The following is a 14432-nucleotide window of genomic DNA, read 5'->3' as shown; positions in this document are numbered from 1 at the left end:
ACCATGTCAAGCCCATCACTGGTATGGTACATGTCTCCTTCCCAGCTGAGGAGGTAGCAGAGCCTTCAGGGTTCTGCAGCTGCAGGTCATCACCATGACCTGGGAGGTGAAAGTGCACTTTGGCCAATGAGGCTACTACTTAGGAGTCAGGTTTCCTGCACAGACAGGGGCCTCATCCCACCTGAATCACTTGACATACGTGTTTGTATGAAGTAGAAAAACAAGAAGGGGTGTACAGTTTCCAGAAGCTGATGTCACAGGGTCTGTTACCGTCCTACACTTGAAAGGCAGAAGAGAAGTCCTTGCTGTCACTAGGTTCCCAAGGTGGGGGAGGAGATTAGAGAGGGCTGCCTGGCAGGAGCTCTGGCCTCAGACTGAGAAATCTGACCAGCGTACAGCAACAAGAGAGGCAGGGAGCTGCAGAATGGGTGACCAAACCCCACTCAGTGTCCGCCCTCTGGTCTCCTGTTGGTGCTCCCATTGACTGCATACACCTGGAAGGCAGGATTTCCCATTGACACAGTCCCAAGAGATCTGTCCCCAGGAGTGAAGAACAGCAGGGAAGAGGAAAGAGAGTGAATCTGGAAAAGGAAATGGAGTGTCCATCACCATCCACCCTTCTCCTTTTCACATTCTCTCCTTCATTTGTTTGGGTGGAAATCAGTCTTCAACACAGAAGATAAACAATTCCTCTCCATTACTTAATTGTGATAACATGGTGTGCTAATGTCAATTTGAGGACCAGTTCTTTACCTACAATGATGAGAGGAAGGTGGGGGTGGAAAGCTGGACATGTCCTGGAGGTGTAATCAGAGATGCCTTCTTCCATCACCCATTCCATATTCTCTCCCCACCAGCCAGCACCGACTCTGGACAATTTTCTGAGGCAAATCTTCATTCTTATGGGAAGTGCGTGCTTGATGGTCCTGTCTCCACTGGGTTTCTGTTGTTTTCCCCTGAACAGGGCCTCTGGCCAGAGAAATATGAAGATGTTCTCCCAACAACTCTCCTGACTCCCAAACATAGATTTCCTTGACCCAGCAACCCAGCCTCCCTCTGCTAGTCAAGTGCTGTCTGTCAATCAGCAGAGCGACCCTCTTCTTATGCCCTATCAGTGGCAAGAGGAGCATAGAATGGCCAGGGGGCAGTTGAGGCTTCCAAGTGACTAGAAGTGTGGTGGGATTCCTCATCCACACTAACATAAACCTGGTATGCACTCTCTCCCCTCTAGTATTAGACCATCGGAGATCCCCAGGAGCCCATGGGCATGGGTGGAGAAAGGGGCAGGAGGGACAGGTGCCATGGGTGTCTGAGCCACCTGCTGGGGTGTTCCTATGTGTCCTCCATTCCTCTCTGAGCCGCATCCCATACTCACTTTCTTCATGGATATGGGCACTGATGAGCATGTGTAATGTTATGCTGTGGTGGCTCAGACAGCACCCAGTGTTTGCAATTCAATCACAATGCCCTTGAGGTCCTGCGGTCAGGAGTCCATTCTCTACTGGGATCCTGTAATGAGTTAGGAGCTGCTCCCCTAAGGGAAAGATAGTTATCTGCAGAAGAGACATTCCTATTCTTCTAGCCCTAAAATTCTACAGTGTGATTATCCCTATTATTTCTTAATCTCACAGAAACTTTTAATGGCATTGATGTGTTGCATCCTATGGCCTGAGATTAAGGACACTTGCATTTCCAGCCTCCACTTTTATCAGAGCCCTTTTCTGCTGTAGGATTTAGAAAAAAAAATCTTATAGCTTCTTTCACAAATGAGCAGGAGCAGTGTGCCAAAATGTACTAAATCCCACAACTCCTCCTCCCCAATTCTAAGAGACATATCTCTTTGCTACAAGCAGCTGAGTAACGTAGCAAATTGTCTCTCAATTTGGAAGGAAGAGCCTGATGCCCAGAGCTATAGCATTTACACCATGGAAATGGGTGCTGGACAGTTCACTGTTTCTGTCCACCTGCTGTCGCCATCTCAATTCTGAATCACCAAAGGTGCTTGCTACATCTTGCTCACTGTGTCTGATTAAAACACATAAATTCATCAATGAGGTGGCCCAGTGCGATGCCCTGGAGAAAACCAGATGATCAGGGTTTCTCTGGAGCACATGATAGGAGAGAGCAAGTGAGAGGACCAAGAAAAGTGGCCAGAAACTTAAGGTATATTCTTGTCCCTGAAATGTGAGCATAAATGATTATCTCTGCCCAAAACCAGAAAAATGAATTGCTTGATCTGTGGCTGCAAATCCAGGGTCTGTGAGAAACCACATCCCAAACAGCAGCTGCAGTTGTCATCACCACTTCACATTTGCCATAACTTGTTGTCATTGCCCAGACCCTCTGCTGTGACCAAAGAGGAGCAACAAATAGAGGTGGAGTAACATTCTACACCCCTCCACTTCTTATGGAGGGTGTGGGCGCTATTCTCAGAAATTCCACCAGACATCCATTATTGCTTTTGATTTGCAGTCTTGGTGGGATGGTGGTAGGATCAGAAGCATCATTTGGCTTTTCCTACCATAATAGCCCTCTCTCCACAGGTCAGGTGATGTGTTTGTGGTTTTTCCAGTTACCAATAGTTATAATATGTTCTGGGATGACATAAACAAGAAGATGAGCCTGGGGGTCCCACTGGGCCCTCAGGGAAAGTGACTTCACCAAAAGTCCATCTGTGACCTGACCTGGTTCACACTGGGCATCAGCACCCATTCATAACCACCATCCCCCCCAAAAAAATCCTGAAAGGACTGAGCATTTATTATCCTTTGACCTGTGTCCAACATCCCCAGATCGATGGTCCCTAATCTCTCTGCTGTGGGGGAAGATTCACTGTCTACATCCATGGTGACAGGGTCCTTACCAAATGGACCCAGCCTCCCTTTTCATTCATGGGCTTCCAGGGTTATGAGCTGGCTTAGTCTGGGATAAGAAGTTATAAATCTTTGTCATGGAGGTCCAGGTCCTATTTCTTCCCATCAGAACTAGAAAATTAGCACCTATATCATGCAGCACTTCAGTAGGTTTTCCACTGACCTCACTTTTAGTGCTTGCCTGGTCATTTAGCTTCACCACAGATCCCAGCCCATCAGAATTCCTCAGTGACCTTTGTGTTTCATGGCTTGGTTCAGTGACTGGGATACTTTGTTCTGCCTGACCAGAGTCACTTCTGGGCCCCTCCAGGACCCTCTTTTCCAGAAGTTCCCATCAGCCTCTTCTGCCTCAGAGGTGGGCCACCACACAGCTCTTGGTTTCCCCTCCTCTTGGTTGTTTCTTTTTTTTTTTGACATGTGAAATGTTTACAATGAGGAAAAGTCATTTTAAGTTGGAATGCTGATTGTGTTGTGGGGATCTTTGAGAAAGGCAGGGGTTCTAGGGAAGAAGAATTTAAGAAACAATACACTACATTGTTTTAACCATGTCAGCAAACATACCACATCTATTTCCAGAGAGTCCTCATGGCTTGCATGGGACAAGGGACATCCTTATCCCTGTGACAGACTGGGTGGGTATCATTTTCAGACTGCAGTGATGCTGACTTCAACAACCCTCAGGCTGTCTTTCACAAGCTCTGGCATGTGAACATGCTCCAATTAGAGGGCAATGGGGCACACATTATGAAAAGCATCCTCCTACCTAACCCCTGCCTTTTATGACTTCAGGTATCACAAAAGCAGCTATAATCCAAGGTTGAACCTCTGGAGTGTACTTGGCTCTTTTTGTTGTTACTGATTGCCTAGGTCTGGTCATCCTGTGAACTCTCACTGCTAAAAACATCTCTCCCCATGTTGTCTTGGTGTGTAAACAAAGTTCCAAGACACTCAGAAAGCCCTCAGAACAACTTTACAGGGCAGTGGCTCCTTAAGATTTGACTGCATAAGAACAGCCTTCTAAATTCATAATTCTACTGTTACTATAAGCTTTACAGTCTCAGGAAAGGCATCACTTTAGAAAAAGTATTATGTGTGATCACTAAGAAACTAAGAGGTTTGTTTCTTTTTTATAGAGTTTTTTCTTTTACTGATATTTTTTTGGATGACACTGGTTAACAAAATTATAAGGGTGTCAGGTGAATATATCCATATTATGTCATCTGTACATTTAATTGTGTATTCACCACCTCCAGCCAAATATCCCTCCTTCACCATTTATACACCATACCCTTTTTCAACTCCCTCCACCCCCACAGTGGGTTCACCTTGAGTATCCAACTTAAATAATAAAGGAGGCTGTGCCACTGGGCTAAACAGGACACATACAACATTACACCACTCTACTAAGCCTGACAGCCATTGTAGCTCTACCTGAGATATAGAAACAAATACAAGGAGGATGTCTAAATGAGGAGACAAAGAAACATGGCTCCAATGGAAGAACAGAAGAAAACTCTAGAAAAATAACTAAAAAAGTGACATCAGCAATCTAGGATATGAGGAGTTCAAAACACTGGTTATCAGGATACTCAAGGAACTTAGGAAGGACCTCAACAGCATAAAAAATACAGTCAGAAATGAAGGATACTCTAATAGAAATAAAGAATAATTTACATGGAATCATGTAAATTAGATGTACATTGGATGAAGGTGAGAATCAAATGAGTAATTTGGAATATAAGGAAGCAAAAAACAAGCAATCAGAGCACCAAGAAGAAAAAAGAATCCAAAAACATGAGGATAGTGTAAAATATCTCTGGGACAACTTCAAGCATTCCAACATTAACATCTTGGGCTTGCCAGAAGGAGGAAATTGGAAACCTATTTCAAAAAATAATGAGAGGAAAATCCTTAACATGATGAATGAAATAGACATACAAGTCCAGGAAGTGCAGAGAGTTCCAAACAAGATGAACCCAAAGAGGACAACTCTAAGACACATTATAATTAAAATGCCAAAGTTTAAAGACAGAGAGAGAATATTAAAAGTAGCAAGAGAAAAGCGGTTAGTTACTTAGAGTGGAGCTTCTGTAAGACTGTCAGTTGATTTCTCAAAAGAAACTTTGTAGGCCAGAGGGGATTGGCAAGAAGTATTCAAAATGATGAAAAGAACTTATAGCCAAAATTACTCTACCCAGCAAGTTTATCATTTAGAATCAAAGGAAAGATAAAGAGCTTTCCAAGCAAGACAAAGCTAAAGCAGTTCACCACCACCAAATCAGGGTTACATGATGAGTTAAGGGAACTTCTTTGAGAAGAGGATGATCAAATATTTGAACAATAAAATGGCAATAAAAACATATCTATCAACAATTGAATGTAGAAAACAGTAAGACAGTCAGGAGTACAGAAACAGGGTCACATGTATAGAGAATGTTTTCATTGTTGCCCTGTGGGAGTGGGGTCAGTGGGACAGGTGAAAATGTGAAGGGATTAAGAAGTACAAGTTGGTAGTTCCAGAATAGTCATGAGGATGTAAATACAGCATAGTAAATAGAGTAGACAAATAACATGTTGCATGACCCATGGACAAGGAAACAGTATGGGAATTGCCCAAGAGAGTGGAGGCAAGTTGGGCAGAGGAAGACTTAAATGAGAAAAACAGGGACACCTGTATTGCCTAGAAAATATAGTGTAATTTTTATATTTTAAGTTTGGTCAAAGTGCCAAGAAGGTGGAAACCCTCCCTGAGCAGGTGATCCCTGCGTCCCAGAATCCCATCCAGTTACTGCAAGACTTGGCATCTCTACAGGCCAAACTCATCCATGAGAAAGGTAACTGCTGCCACCCCAAGCTCTGTGATAGCGGCGACCCCTCTGAGCAGCTGGAGCTCTGACAGTGCATCACAAGGGCCCAGCTCATGCACTGCCATGTCAGTGCAGGCATGCAACACAAGGTCCTTCTTATTAGCCTCCTTCTCTGATGGGAACACATTGGCCAACAGCTGGGGCATTGACACCTGCTCTTCCACCAATGACCCCAGGTACAAACCTCGGGACAGTCACATCCTCCACGCTGTCAAGTACTGCTGGCAGAATTTTGTCCAGAACTTCAAGGAGAGCAAAATGAATGTATCAGGTCCGACATGCACCAATGCCCACAACGTGGTGCAGGAGAGCTGGATTCCCAAGTGGAAGCCACCTAGGGGTGATACTGACACCATGGTTATTAGTGACAGGTGTACACTGGAGCTGGATGTGATGGTCGTGGAGCACAGCTTGGAAACTGCCAGCCTCGGTGGCGAGGTTGATCCATTAGATGAGGACCTTGAGTAACATCCACCAAACTACCCAGAAGGCCAACATGCCCCACTTCTGTCACCCCTCAACTGCCATCTTGGTCACTAGCTACTTCCTGTTCCTCCCCAGGACCTGTGGGGTTTGCTGCATGCTCCCAGCCCCTCGGCCTCCTGTCCCACCCCTTACCCCATCTGAGTGGGCTGGAAGAGGTTGGTGAATGGTGCGAGCTCTGTGTGGCTTCTCTCTCTCTCTCTGTCTGTCTCATACACACTCACACACACATGTGCAGGGTGGAGGAATACTTACTCCCCCTCTCCTAACCCCTAACAATTGTTTCTCCATTCCATTCAATGAGGCCTGGCAGGGAGGGGCTGGTCTGGAGACTGTCCTCTGCTCCACCTCTCATTGCATCCCCTTGGGACTGGAGAAGCCCCAGAAAGCTCAGGACCCATGATGCTACCTCTGTCCGTGCTTCCAGTTTTCCCAAATGGCCTTCCTGCTTCTCTTGCTTATCCCTGTGCCTGGGGCTGGTGTAGGTAAGGCTGTGAGGATTGACCCTGTGAGAACTGTGGACAAGTGAGACCTAGAGCAATCTGGAGACTGACCTGAGGGGGCCAGGCAATAGTGGGCTCAGTGTGCTTCTCTCCACCCAGTGCTCAGCCTCTCTTGCCCCTGTCACTGCCCTGGGGCCTCAGCGGGGCAGGTCCTGAGTGAAGGGTGCAGACAGGGACCCTGAGGATAGGATGTGAAGTTTCTGGGGTTCATAGGTGCATGTGCACGTATGTATGCGGAAGTTTTGATTTTAAACAAATGAGGATATGAGAGGCAGTAGGACCAGTCTTGAAACCAAGGAAGCAGGCTGGCAGGCTGCTGCCCTTCCTTCCCTCTCCCACTGCATACTATGAAAGGGCTCATAGCATCCCAGGCCCTGTACATACTTAAAAAAATTTTTAGCTAATGAAATAGTAAAATATAAGGTTTCTTTTCTTTTTCAAAAACAGTGGAAGTGTGTCTGATATTCCCTTTGGTCCTAGGGACCATAGAAGGCAAGATAGGGTCAGGAGTGGGGGGCAGGCTGAGTGTGTGCCTGTGTGTGGATTGTGGGTCCATGTTTCCGAGGTGGGACCCTGGGCCCAGCCACTGCTGGGACTCTACTGGGTGCAGCCAGATCCCCACAGGGCTCTGCTTGAAGGGTTCCCTTGTGGTGGCCTGTTGGCAGAGCCCACTGCATGGGGACAGGGTGGGACCCACTCCACTGTGAGCAGGTGTTCGCTAAATTTTCACCCTAACTGCTCCTCTCTTTCTAGCCTCACATGGTGATAGTGGTTTTGAATGTTTTGAGTTTTACCTGCAAACCAGAGGGTCCTTTTTGTTTTCATTTTTACCCACGATCCCCCATGTTGATTGTCATTGGAACTTTTTCGTCCCTAGTGCTTTTCCTCACCACCTTAGCCCTCACCTCTTCCCCATGTCTGACAGCCCATTGCTTCTAGAGGCAAGGCTAGTGGAGGGTGGGGACCACTGCTGTGGACCCTTGGAATCTGACTTGGGGGCCAGTGCCCACCCCAGCAGCCCCCACAAGCCGTTGGGGATGGGTTCCCTGCAGCATCTGCTTGTGGCCATGGAGGACTGTCCATTGTAGCTGGGATCCTGGCACTTGTCTTACTGACTGAAGTGTGTGAGAGAGTGGGGGGTGGGACTAGTGAATAGAGCCTGCTGACACTCCCTGCTAAAGCACAATCACTTTAGTCTCAGCTCCCCCACTGCATCCTGGCCTTGACACACTACTCCAGCGTCATCACAAAGCACAATGTCCTGGTCACATGATGGGTCCATGAGGCCAACAGAAGGTTGGACAGTGCCTCTAACCAGTTCCACGATGAAAGCAGAAGTCTCCAGGGTCTCCACCTTCCAGGCTATAGCTGGAGGCCAGCTCCTGGGACTGCTGTCCTCTCCCTCCCCAACCTTTTTCTGGGCAGGCCCCTTCCCAGCCCCTCCCTGTCTTGTCCCCATAGAGGGCTTGTCCCTGCCCTTCCTCCATATCCCTGCTGCACTTGGTTTGGTGTCAGGCACCCTTGTTTCAGGCACCATAAGAGGCACCCCTGGCTCCAGGGACACTGTATTGGTCTAGAGGGTTGGGGAGAGAGGCAGACCAGGAGAAATCTCCTCACCAGAAGAACCAAAGACAGGGTGCTGTCTGACCCCTGGAGCCACAACTGTGCCCATTCACTCTGTTCTGTCAGGGTGGCCTGCTGGTCTTTATTCTTCCCACTGTCCTGCCTGCTCTGGCCTGCATCCCCATCCCACCCAGGGCAGCCAGGAAGAAGCAGTAATGCAGATCACAGACCAATGCAGAGAAGACTTGGGTCCACTCCGCCTCCTGTGACTGCCCGACCCTCCCCCCATCACCCATAGGATGTGCCATCTGCCTTGTCCTCCTGGGCTTCCCACAGCCACCCTCCTGCAAGTGACATTTCACTCTACCTACTGTTAGGAGAGGCACACACAGGGAAACATGAACAGGAGGACATGAGTGAAATGGATGAGAATAAACTTATTCCCTTTGTACAAAAATAATAACAAACAAAACAAACAAAATCCAGTATAAACACATTCACAAACAGAGTCAGACACACAGATACAGAGAACAGTCAGATGGTGGCCAGAGGGGAGGGTGCCTGGGAGACTGGGGGGAAAGTGAAGGGACCAGAGTACAGATGGGCAGTGACAAAACAGTCACGGGGATGGAGAGCACAGCACAGGGACATGGTCAGTAGCACTGCAGCAGCTGCGCATGTGGCTGCGTGTGTACTGGGACACTGTGTAAAGTGTGTGTGTCCAACCACTGTGCTGTCCACCTGGAACTAACACAAAATAATATTGAAGGTCAACTGTACTGACAGTCAGGGAAAGACCTGTCTACTCATCTCTACAGGGCACACAGCTGTGCTTTGGGCGGGGCTTCCAGGTCTTTGTCTATAATTCTCTGCTTCTGAGGTCACAATGACCAGGGTAGTTACGTGACCCCCGGGTGCGGTGCAGCTCTCACTCTGTGTATTGGCAGTGATGAAGAAAAAGCCCTGCTTTTTCCCTCCTGTCCCCACTCGCCTCTCTCCCAGTCCTACTTCCCCTGCCTCTACCTCCTCATGTGGTATCCCCCATGGCCATTGGAAGGGCCCCATTCCTGTTGCTCCTCCACCTTGCCAAACCAAGTTCCCATCTCTCACCAGCAAGCTCCCTCCTCACTTGAGAACCTGCAAGGCCAATGGCCTCCAAGTGATCGTTGAGGTCTCCAGCTCCCCGAGCCCTGTCATTCCCTCTTCCCCTCCAGACCTCCACCCTGTCCTCCAGGAATCTGTCCCTAATTATCAGTCTCCCTATGCCCCACTACCCCCTTCTCACCTTTCTCTGGCCTCAGGCCACCCTTGCAGAAGGCGCACCAGAGTCTGCACTCCACCTGCCCAGTCTCCTCCGCCCACCATCTCGCCTGTCTTGGGTCAACCTGCAAACTCTTCCTGGGATTTGGAGTCCCAGCCAGTGGGGACACAGACCTCTCAAAGATTCATGAATCGGGCACCTGCTGGGCTCAGGGAGCACAATAGGCTGGGCGGCCACTACAGGTAACCTGGTGGGCCCTCCAGTGCTCCAGGAAGCCCCCTTCTCCACAATGAGTTCTCAGCCATCTCACTGTCTGGCTCTTGTCACCTGCTGGATGGCCTTCATGGAGACTGGTCCACCAGCTAAAGAAAATGTAACAAGTTCCTGTGTGCCCAGACTTGGCCCTGCCAGTCTCTCCCAGTGGCCATTAGAAGAGGGTGTCTGGGTTTCGGGGACTCGGGGCAGTTTTCCCTGCAGGCCCCTTCCCCTCCACATGACCAAGCACAGTACCTTCCTTAAGAAGAGGAGTGATGTCACCTTGTGTCTGGCACATACCCCACTCCCCAAAGCAGCCTCCCCAGGGACAGTGACTCGGGCCCTTTAGCAAAGCAAGGACTGCCTGGGTAGGTGAGACAGTGGCAGGGGGAGGAGAAGTGAAGCCCTGCCTGAGATACTGGAGCCTGGAGGCTGGGGAAGGGCTGAGTACCTTCTGGGGCAGAGCATCCTGTTCACAGTGCCCCCATGTACTCAGGGACAGTGTTGGCTCTGCAGTGGAGCTGGCCCTCAGCTTCCCCTGAGTCAGGAATGTGTTCTCGAAGCGTTACTGCTGGCAGCATTAGTGAGTTGGGGAGAAAGTTGTAGGTGGAGGTGGAGGCTGTCTGGAGGGGACTCTCTGAGGCCTCCAAACCCACACACCCTCTTTCCTTTCCTTTCCTTTCCTTTCCTTTCCTTTCCTTTCCTTTCCTTTCCTTTCCTTTCCTTTCCTTTCCTTTCCTTTCCTTTCCTTCCCTTCCCTTCCCTTCCCTTCCCTTTCCCTTTTCCCTTTTCCCTTTTCCCTTTTCCCTTTTCCCTTTTCCCTTTTCCCTTTTCCCTTTTCCCTTTTCCCTTTTCCCTTTTCCCTTTTCCCTTTTCCCTTTTCCCTTTTCCCTTTTCCCTTTCCTTTCCTTTCCTTTCCTTTCCTTTCCTTTCCTTTCCTTTCCTTTCCTTTCCTTTCCTTTCCTTTCCTTTCCATTCCTTTCCCTTTCTTTCCTTTCCTTTCCTGCAGGCCCAAGGGCACTCATGGCTACTCCCGTTTCCCACCCTTGTCAGAAGCAAGGACAGGCCAAACTGGCCAGAAATCGAGGAACTCATGTTTAAACTCTTCTGTCTTTCGATCTGGGGCAGACATTTCAAGAATGGACAGCCAAAAATCTGCAGCACGTCCTTCTTGTAGGGTGAGTCCTGGGTTGCTGACTGAGTGAGGGGAGGAGCCCCTGAAAACTCACACACTACAATGCTGCTGCCCCTTCCAAGGGCCACATCCTGGGTTGGTTTTTCTGACCACAGCCTAGGGTGCTCAGGGTCTAAAATTATACTTTCTTTTGGCCCCTGTAGAATTCTCAGTCTTAATAACTACTTTCCTGCGGGTGAAGTCAGGCGCTGAAGACACACCGTGCAACTGGCACCCCCTTCTCCAAAATCTGCAGGGTTTGAAGAGCTGGGGAGCATGATCCTTATGGCTGCTGATGTGGAGTTTGCAAATGATTATTAAGTGAATGCAGTCTGCCCAGAAATGCCAACCTTGAGCTCTTAGCTCTAGTGTCTAGTGCAGTCAGAGAGCCAGACAGAGGAAGAGTTGAGGACCCAGCTCCACAAGACACTTACTCAGCAGATAGCTCCCATTCTCCGTCCCTCCATCTGCTCTGGGAGCTAGGTTCTACTTCAAGAGAAGTCCCTTCCCTTAGCCTGTGGTCCCCCAGGCACCAGCATCTCAGACAGGACTGATCAAAGACAGAGCTGTGCAGTGTCCAGCAAAGGAAGGAAACTGATGACCCAGCTTCTTGGGGCCATGGACTACAGGCCATCCCCTAGAGTTCCCCAGTCTCCTGCTGGGGACAAAGGTGTGGCTAGATCCTCAGAGCCTCAGCTCAGACCCTCAGATCCAACCCCAGAGACCTGGGGAAGAAGCTTGCCCAGTTCAGTAAATCAATTTAAAATTTGTTCAATTTGTGTTGAATTTGCTATCACATTCTGTAAAAATTGATCAATTAACTTAGGAGACTAGGGAGACAAAAGACTAGGAAGCACTTTCTGGCATAGGACAGCTTGCTCAGTGTACACCAAAAAAGTCATCACTTCTAACTTTTTACAGAGAAGCATCAGAGGATTCATAAATATTGATGATTTGCCAGTTAGCCTCCATCCAAACCACTTAATAAGTCTTGAGTGATGCCTTGAGTGATAACTCAATAGGATTCTAGGAATTTATTATGGTAAAATGAGAAATTCATCTGTAGGCATTGCCCTGGAATCAAAGTGTGTTACAGACACCTGGTTTCTGTGAGCTGAGGTTACCACTTTGAAGTGCCTCTGGCCCTCTGAACCTCTCCTTCAGGTAGGATCTGTGCAGCCCTGCTGCTGCCTACAGGATGTCCCTTTCCAGGACAGTCTTGGCCACCAGCTCACCTTAAAGTCTCCTTCACTTATTGACTTGACCTTCCATTGGCTTTTGGGACTTTCTCTTCTGCTTCCTCTCACCAGTTCCTTTCTGTCTTCATGGGTTCCAGTCTCTGTGTCACTCATTTCCATAGTGCTCTTCCCAGGGTTACCTGCTTGCTCATTCCATCACACAGGGCATGGTCTCACACAGACCCACCAACTTCTTCCTCCTCTGTCCTTACAATGAAGACTTCACACTCAGCATCTCCCTCCTCGGCATCTTTGTAGAAGCAGAATAAAAATTTTTAGAAGTGGATTGATTTGGGTTTAGTGAGTATAACTCGGGGGTGGGCCATCTCCTTTGGGACTCCAAACCCGTAGGTCCCAAATGCAACCACCTTTCTCCTAGCCCAATCCTGGAGCCCCACTCATGTTGCATCTGCTTTTGACTTTTCCCAATGGTCCATCTGGTCCCACTTCCAGAAACAACAGAGTCACACTTGACTTCACATCATTCTTCTTCTCACCCACTTCATTAGCTCCCCTGGCCCATTGATTTTCCTGTGAACACTCCTGGAATCAGCATTTCCTTCTTTATGTCTCCTCCACCCTCATTTCAGGCAGCATCTTCTCCAAGAACTATAAAAAATGTCTTATTCATCTTTGTTTACCAATTGCTATGCACATAATGGGTCCTCAGTCAATGTTTTTTATTAGTGAAATGGAATATAGAATTTAAAGGAGGGCTTTTCTGAAATGACAAGTTAGTGAGAGTGTGTTCTCAGGGTCAAACTCATCAAACTCTACTTGCTCTGCTTTAACAAAATTTTATTCTGTTTCTACAAAGAACCTATTAATAGCTTAGAACAGTCACCTATGAGGCTGTATCTTATTTTTGTTTGCCCACTTTATAGAAGTATTGAAAATCAAATTCCCCACAATGCCATCTTCCTCACAGTTGCAATCATAGTAAAAAAATTCCATCCAAATTAATTTTGTCCAAGTTATATTATAGCTTATGTTTAATTCCACGGAGCTAATAGCCCTATACCATTTTTAATACCAGATACACTACAATTTACCTTACTTTTCACTTCTTTATATTTTGTTGATCATGCTATTACAGTTGTCCCATTTATTTCTCCCCTCTGTCCTGCAAAGCCCCTTCCTCCAGCGTTCACCCCCACCCTTAGTTCAAGTCTAAGGGTTGTACATAAAAGTTCTTTGGCTTTTTCATTTCCTATACTATTTTTATTTTTATTTTTAAAGATATTATGTATTTTTTATTAGGGGAGTAGTGGGTGGGGGAGAGAGAAACATCAATATGTGGTTGCCTCTCATGTTCCCACTACTGAGGACCTTGCACACAAACCAGGTATATTCCCTGACTTGAAATTGAACTGCTAAACCTTTGGTTCACAGACTGGCACTCAATCCACTGAGCCACATCATCCAGGGCTCCTACACTATTTTTAACCTTCCCCTGTCTACTTTGTGCCTACCAATTATTTCTTATTCCATGTATCTTTTTCCCCCATTCTACTTCAACCCCATCTCTGCTGAAAACTGTCCATGTGATTTCTACTTCTGTGATTCCATTTCTGTGATCCTGTTTTCTTAGCTTTTTTTTTTTTTAAAGTTCAGGTATTGATAGTTGTGAGTTTGCTGTCATTTTACTGTTCATAGTTTTGATATTTTTTTTTCTTAGATAAGTCCCTTTAACATTTCACATAGTAAGGGCTTGGTAGTGATGAATTCCTTTAACTTGACCTTATCTGAGAAGCACTTTATCTGCTCTTCCATTTTAAATGAGAGCTTTGCTGGATAGAGCAATATTGGATGTAGGTCTTTGCTTTTCGTGACTTTGAATACTTCTTTCCAGCCCCTTCTTGCCTGTAAGGTTTCTTTTGAGAAGTCAGCTGAGAGTCTTATAGGACTCCTTTGTAGGTAAGTGACACCTCTTTCTCTTGCTGCTTTTAAGATTCTCTCCTTATCTTTAATCTTAGGTAATGTAATTATGATGTGCCTTGGTGTGTGCATCCCTGGGTCCAACCTCTTTGGGACTCTTTGAGCTTCCTGGACTTCCTGAAAGTTTATTTCCTTTGCAAATTGGGGAAGATCTCCTTCATCATTTTTTCAAATGAGTTTTCAATTTCTTGGTCTTCTTCTTCTCCTTCTAGCATACCTATTATTTGGATGTTGGAATGTTTAAAGTTGTCCCAGGGGTTCCCAAGCCTCTCCTCAC

This window comes from Phyllostomus hastatus, unplaced genomic scaffold (assembly GCF_019186645.2).
Source record: "Phyllostomus hastatus isolate PE091 unplaced genomic scaffold, TTU_PhHast_1.1 phas_contig_468, whole genome shotgun sequence".
Taxonomy (NCBI): domain Eukaryota; kingdom Metazoa; phylum Chordata; class Mammalia; order Chiroptera; family Phyllostomidae; genus Phyllostomus; species Phyllostomus hastatus.
The sequence above is the reverse complement of the archived record's forward strand: the minus strand, read 5'-3'. Positions refer to the sequence as shown.